Consider the following 8077-nt stretch of genomic DNA (forward strand, 5'->3'; position numbering starts at 1 on the left):
CGCTGACAGGAACACACTTGTGCCTCTCTGTGATTCTGGAGAGCACAAAGCTTCCTGACCCCCAACAAAAAAGCCTGAGCACCAGCTGCTCCCACAAACTCAACTCCGCTGTACCTCCCAGCGGTGATTTTTATTTTTTCTTTTCCTGTGCCTTTGCACAAACACTACACTGAAAACTCACTCGTAAGTCACGCCGGGGTGCTCTGAGAAATGCTGCCATGACCAGCGCCTGCGTTTGCCAGGCGGGAGCGAGCACTCGCGCCTCAGCCGACCCAGCTTTCCGCCGGGAGGCCGTCACGCCCAGAAGTCTGGAGGGCAAAGGAGGGGTCGACCATATCCCACACACCCCTTCTCCCCAGCGGCAGCGCGGCCCGCCCCGGGGCCTCCCGGCGGAAGAAGGGCCGGTGCTTGCAACCTGCCTCGCAGGAGCCCAAGGGGACTCGGGGCCGGAGGGGGGGGGGGAAGGCCCCTCTCGCGGCGCGGAGCTGTGGCGGAACCCGCACCGGAGCGAAGCGGCAGGCTCGCGGCCGTTACCAGGCGGCGGCGGCGGCGGCGGCGGCGAACAGAGCGCGCGCCGTTACCTGGTTGGCTCCCAGCAGCTCCGCGCGAAACGGCGGGAAAATGGAAAACCGGGGCCGAGCGCTTTTCCTGCGGACGGAGGCGGGGCCCGGTCAGTTCTCGCGAGGCTTCCGCATTGCTCTCGCGAGAGGAAGGTAGTGAGGGGCTGCCGCCATGGGGGCTGTTTGGTGGCCCAGCCGCTAGAGCCGTGGCCGCGGTGTGGGCGCTTCTGTCCCCGGCCGGCGCTCAGGTGCCACGGGCCTTGCCATTTCGAACATCTGGCGAGCCCAACAGCCGTTGTCCCAGCTCTCTCCTCCTCAGCCTGCGTCTGGCCTGGCGTTTGGGATTTCCAAAGAGAGCAGCCAGATGAAAGCCAGGGGGATGAGCCAGGCCTTGGCAGGTGCCATGGTTAAGCATGGCAGGCACAAAACATGATGGAAAAGCAAGGGTGCTTGTGAGAGCCTGCAAATGCTGCCCATACAGGGGGAGCCTGCCTGAAAGAAAGTCTTGCTGGTGTAGATGTAAGGATCCTCAGTGGCAGAAGTGGCCTTGCCAGTATTCAAGCTATGCTGGTAAATCTACCTTTTCTGCAAGATTGTAGGCTGCTGACTGCTGGGGTTTACGCACTGATCTTAAGATGTATTTGCAATGCTTCTCCCCCACCACTTCTTGATCTTAACAGATTCCATAGGTTTGTAATTTTAGCATACGACAGAACAGCATAGAGCATATTCTAATGCTTTATGTGAGTATGAAAACCTATAGGCTCATGTAATGAGTATGGCTTAAGGCAGCAGAAATTTTGTGTCAATTTTGAGATTTTTGCCAATGTAATTTTTTTTCCCAAATCGCAGAGCAATGTTCATTCATTCACTGGGGCCAACCCTGCAGTCTGCCATGAGAAACTCCTTGATTTTTAATTTGTAGTTCTTAGTAATGAAATAGAAACAAAACAGAGCTTTTCACTGTTACTATTCTGCCTTCACATGATTCCACTGGAGCAGTTTGAAATGTATAGGAACACTTGCAGAGACACCTTGATGTCATGATTAGAGGACACAATGGTGATCAGTTTGCAAGGGGCAGTGCTGCAAACACATACTTTCTAGATTATTAGTAGAGGTATGAAAAAAGTTAGGTCTTCAGGTATTTAATAACTATTAGTAGCTGTTCCGGCTTATTCTTGTTACATTACTTGAATGACTCAGATCTCCAGCAAGTATGATAAATATGGAGCTACAGCATAAATAAAACTGGATCTGAAATACTATTTCAACATTTCTGAAGTATTTTGAAATACAATCAGACAGGAGTCCAAGACAACCCGTGATTAAGCAGGCATTAAATCTGTTGTTCACCTTTGTTGAAAATACTCTTGGTTTACCATCAAACATGTACCTTGAATTTTGAAGTATTTTGAAAAATCCTGTAGTTAACTTTTCTGTTCATTCCTCACTAGTCTTTAACCACTTCTTTTTCAACTAAAATAAAATAAATCCAATGTTCAGTAGCTCAGCAGCAGATTACGTATGTCATAAGTTTTGATCCATTATCGTATCAGTGTACATATGGTAGAACTAAAATTAGCTACATCTTGTGAAGGAAACAGTCATAATAGGTTGTGATAGACACGCCACTCTTAAATAATGCTTGTTGGCAGCTTTTTATGCTACTTTTGAAAATTCTGTATCTAAAAGTTTGTGATGTAGGAAAGGAATCATTTCCACAGAGTTAAGAGAAAGAGGTGCCTTAAATATATACACATATCTGAAAAGTAGCAATAAAATAGCCCTCTTGCTGATTGTTCAGGTATCTTACTGTAAGCTGGACCTTTCTTTCTATATATAGGAAGCACTCTGGAAAATTATTATGTTATCCATTTTATTTCCCAATAAACTGTGTAGGCAGTTTATTCTCACATTCTCTCATGTTGAACTTTACAGCAATATAAATCCATTGACTTCTACAGTGTTATGTACTCAACAATAAGTGATAACGGATTAAGACCAGCAGTTGAACTTTATCTCCTTTCCAGATTTATTTGATTTTAGGTATTCCGTAATCACATACTTGGCTACCAACTACTGAATAGATCCCTGGCTCATTAAACATACTAGAAAACTACTGAAGAGTCTGATATTTACCTGTATTGGATCTCTTAAGCTGACTAGTCTGACTGGAACTGCATCTCATTCACCTCGTAAGAGTAAACCCACACACCTAGACAATAAAACTGTGGGAAAAATACTTCACCTTTGTTGCGCTCGAACAGATGCAAAACTTTGTATGGTGTCATGGCTCATGTCCAGATTTCAAAATAACCCTTAATACGGCACATTAAACTATGTGACAGAATACTTATCTGTGAGCAACTCTGCAAAAAGGGAATCTAATTTAATCCTAGCCCATTTTAGACCTGGCTGGTCTGAAATGTTTAATCTTACTGATAGTATGTGAAGCTGTTGATTTTCAATTACACTTTAGTGGTAATGCCTTCCTTCTTGATGACTGGACTATTTACCAGCAAATCAACTAATGACTGAATTTCTATTGTAAGAGTATTGCAATGTTGCAGCACAGATAAAATAAAAAATAGCTTTTACTTCACACACACCCCCTCCTTTTTGGGGGGTGGTACAGAGGCTGCTTCTGTTTCTAACCATTCAGGTAGAAGAAGGTGACCTACCTCTCTGCATATGCATACAGAATAGGGTTAAAAGAGATTAGCAGAAAGCTTACGTTTTTTGCTTCCATTGCCTTAAATTTAGATGTAAAGATTAAAACCAGCTTTGAATTACACTGTGGAACTCCAATTTAAATATTTTAACTGCTTTAAACACAATGGTAAATATATCACTCTTTTCCTGTCTGTATAAATATATATAGACATTTAATATATCCATATATAAAATAGTGATGTTCTTATTCATTCACATGGGATTTGGTAGATTGCACATATACATACATGACCAGCGTGCTCACAACCTCCTTGACTTGCAGATCTGCACTGAGGGATAAATATATTGCTTAACTCTCTAGTCATGTTCATTTAACAAACTTTATGTTGCAGTTGCCACTAAGGACATCAAAGGAGCCTGACTTCAGGTGCTACAAATAGGAGCATGTGGCACAGTTCAGCTGCTACCTAAACGGGAATTGAACTGGGAGTGTAGGAGCTTCTGAAGGGTATGATTTCTTACAGCTGGGAGGGTGCGTAGAGCACACCACTGCTGTCTGGCACAGGTAGTTGCTTTCCCTGGAAAAATAGGGAGGAGCCACTCCGTCACCCCCACCAGGTGAATTTGATTCTTCTCAGGCTGCTTGCGTAGCCACTTTTGAAACTGAGCCAAGATCAAATTCCCTGATGCCAGTAACATTGTTCACTTTAAGAAACCCTCTTCTTTGAAGTGCTTTCACTGCTCCTCGTCTGTACTCAGAAACAGGCAGGATTTATTCAACTGAAACTCTCAGGTCTTTTAGAGAACCTTGATGGAGAAAAAAAAGCAACCTGAGGGATGCTGTTGCAGGAGCCCAGTGCAGTGTTCCTGGTCCTCAGACTCTAAGCAGCAGCACTTATTTGTGTTAGCTGCATGTGGAAATATTTTGCTCCTACTGATGTTTCTCACTTTCTCATCACATGATGTTAACACGAATAATCTGAGTAGTTACGCATATTTCTCTCAGCCTTGGAAAGCTGTTTCAGGCTTGGAAAGCTGAAGTAAAAGTTTACAGGTCGGTGTACAAAACCATGCCACCTATCTTTTACTGAAGTGAACGACAAGAATTCAGGACAGGAAAACAAGCCAAAAAGAAACAACATACAGGAAATAATATTTTACTTACTTTTGGGGGAAAAAAAATCCCCAAATAATGGCCCCTGCCCTTCCTACCCCCTGAAAAAAAAGCAGCTGAGGAAAATGGAAATAAAACAGAATACACAAACTGTAGAGAGATTGGATGGCAAGCAGTATTTTGAAAAACGGATTTATTTGGTTTGAATTTTAAAAATATGCTATGCTAAAATCCTGTAGCTTTAAAAATCAAATCTCTCTTGGAGCATTTTATAGGCTCTATAGAGAGTCCCTTTGCAAACCAGACAGTTCAGATAGATACAATTTTTTCTTTTGAAAATGGTTTATTCCTTAGCAAGTTCTCCTTCTGTATTTGATAGCAAAATCAACAGAGATGATAAAAAGCAAAGGTTTTTTCCTGATGAATATTTTTAGCTTCTGTGAGAGTACAAAACTTTCCCTGTGTTCTTTTCTGTTTTCCCACACTTTGAAGAAAATGTTTACACACAGATACAATGCTTCTAATGAGAGGTCATTTCAATCTGCTCTTCATTGAGTCTTTAAGCTGCTCAGGAGGCTTTTTTATTGGCACTCTACAAAAGAATAATAATGTTCATTTTTGCATCAACCTGAAAATAGCTGGCAGTAAACACCTCCAATAATTGAAGCTTCCTGTTTTGTGACTACCATAAAGTCTTACATAATCCTGTATAGATATTTTTGTATCTAGTGGCTTATGTCCACTGAGGACTCTGATTTATTTTTCCTACATCATGACAGAAAACAGTAATTGTTTCACTTAAAAATAGACAAAATTAAGATTTCTAGGGAAATGGAAGCAGCTATGTGAGGGTTTTCAAAAATGTAGTTACACAGATGGCAAGAAGATTCACATTTACTTAAGTTAAAGAGTTATTTTGTCCTAACAGGCATGACAAAACCTGTCTTCATTCCTTTCTATTCAGCTCAGCAAGTACTTCTGTGCTCCAGTAGTTAATCAGTTACCAGATTCCACAGCTTTTGTTTTCACACTGTTTAATTTTTCTTATTTGACACAGAAACTGTAAATGGGTTCAGTTGCAGATGCAGGTACAACTTTCAGGTCTGCTTACTCTTTATCATTAGGACTGCTTTTTGTTACCATTGCCACCACTGTTACTCATTCTAAACAGGTAAATTTCTAATCAGTATATAGAAAGAAAGCAGTAAGAATGGCCAGTACGCTTCCTATCTTACCATGAAGCCAATTCTGAATATGTAAATCTAGGTTTAATTAACTCACTCCATAAAATTGAACAATTAAAAAAGTTATTCTGGCAAGAATTAGTAACCACACATCTTACTGTAACGGCACTGTGCCTTGTCACAACAGTGCTGTTACGAGACAGGTATTGTAAAAACACTGTATAAAAGAGAAGACCAATAAAGTGACTTGCTCAAAATACTAAGCCATTGGCAGTGGAGTTTCTATCTCTCACTCCCGTGCTTAGTTCATTGAACTGTCTCTCCAGTAAATAGTCTTGCAGACAGAGCAGATGATGTTGAGCTGCACACAGAAGTGTCAAAAAGCTGCACTCACAAAAATCCGGTCAAGAAGCACCACAGAGACTGGCAGTACTCAGACACATCAAGGAGATAGCCATTATACCACTTCAAGCATAAGAGAAATTTTTGCTTAAGGTTATCTTAAATTAATTTTAAAGAAAGACTTGCAAAACTCACCCTTCTGTTTGAATTGTGAAAAGTTCTGTTCTTGATCGGGGTGATAAATATTTACTATTGACTTCCCCTCCAGCTATAAACCTGAAGTGTAAGTAAGATGAGGAAGCCACCGTGGACCACACTAGAGAATGCCGAGAGGAGATCTGCTGCACCTAAGATATATACAATGTGCAATGGATAACCTAATATGCCTTTCATTTAACTGGCTGGGCAGGTTTCTGCATTCTGGAGAGCATGGAATCATACCAGAATTTGTTGGCATAACAGGCCCGTCAGACCGGTTCCCGGGGCGCCCAGGAACCTGCCCAACCAGTCTGCATCAAAGGCCGGCCCAACATGCTGCAGCTCAGCGCGCTCGGGAGGCTTCATACGCCGCGAATTATTCACGCCTCTGTCAACTCCCAACATACTACTCGGAGAGAACGATGTAGCCTCCAGCAAAATAATTTACTGAGGGGTGGGGGAGTGATGCATCCTTCTTAAGTGTAGCAAGATCTCATTGTTATACATTTTCTTTCATTTTATATGCAGATGCACTGGGCTAGAGGTCTTGCCCGGCGTAAGTACAAAGAGAAACAGGAAAGAAAATACCTTTTTTTTTATAACACGAACCGTGCAGACTTATTATAATAAAATAACACCAAATCTTTAGTGTGACCAGCTAAAAAAAACCCCAAATTATGCTCTAATTCAGATGTATTTCCAGTCCTGCTCTAAGTGTTTAAGTATGCCCTACCATATGTGTAGGATTCAGCATAGCTTTGGGACATGTGGGAGACAGGACACTGGGAGCTTGCACATGGAATATTCACCTCGTGACTTCGGTGAAGCCCTAGGTCAGTGCAAGCTCACCCTGAATTACTGCACAGGATATTTCAAGGTGAAACAGGTCAGAGAACATGGAGTATATGGGACATGCTTCCATAACCACGAGGAACTGCTTGTAAGGGAACACCCTTCTCCGAAGGATACAGCAGCTGCCCTGCTACAATAGCACATGGGCTGCAGCAGCTGTGCTGCTCCTTGTTCATGGCTGGGGGGCAAGAATACTTGCACATCAGTCCTGCATATAGCACAGTTATTCAAGCTGTAGGTAGAGATCAGGATATGCCCCAAAAGAAGCCTGCATCTGTGTAAAATTACTGCTTTTTTTTTTTTTTTTTCAAGTGCAAATATAGACCATAATTTTCAGGTCCTCTTCTGTGATTGTCAGAGATGTTGACCAAAATCAGTAGGAGTTGTAGAAGTTTAACGCTTCTGGAAATGTGATCATGGGTACATGCAGTCAGTCTGCGAAACCTATGCTTAGGCAGGTTCCTGTATTTTTTATTTAGGCACCTAAATTTCAACACTCAGGCTTGAAAAAACTGGCTCTACTGAATGTTGTCAAAGGCTCTGAATAACTGTAGAAACCTGTATTTGTTCATAAAATGATCCCACAGTGGTATAATTTGTCCTTTTTTAGATCTTCTTTTCTTACTTACCCGTTTTAATAATTGTTACTAGGCAGCTAGTGGTCAGAACAGGAACTTACCATCAAATTCAGCCAGCATTGTTCAATATGGGCATGCAACATCTTTCATCATTGACCAGAACACATAAAAGAAAAAATACTGATATTTGAATATACTCTACTCAGATTATTTTACTACAGGAAAGTAACCCTTCCTATAAGACTACATCTCATGACAACCTTGAAAGGAAGACTTAATTCTGAAGACAACTGGATTACTAACTGAGCTGAAATGACAGATGTATGCTGTTTGTGCTTGCAGTCACACCACCTTAGGCTATGATTTCATACAGTTAAGCAGGGCTGGGCTTGGTCAGTACTTGGATAAGAGATTTACAAAAAGTCCACTGCAGGAAGTGGTTTTGGTGATTCAGTAGGCTGTACTGAATAATTAGGCATCAGTGCCAAACGTGATGGAGACATTGGGTTCTGGATATGGCACAGTCTTGGTGACATATAAAAATTGAAGTTTTTAAAGACTCCAAAGCCCTTT

Source organism: Phaethon aethereus, assembly GCF_964289735.1.
Source record: "Phaethon aethereus genome assembly, chromosome: 2".
Classification (NCBI taxonomy): Eukaryota; Metazoa; Chordata; class Aves; order Phaethontiformes; family Phaethontidae; genus Phaethon; species Phaethon aethereus.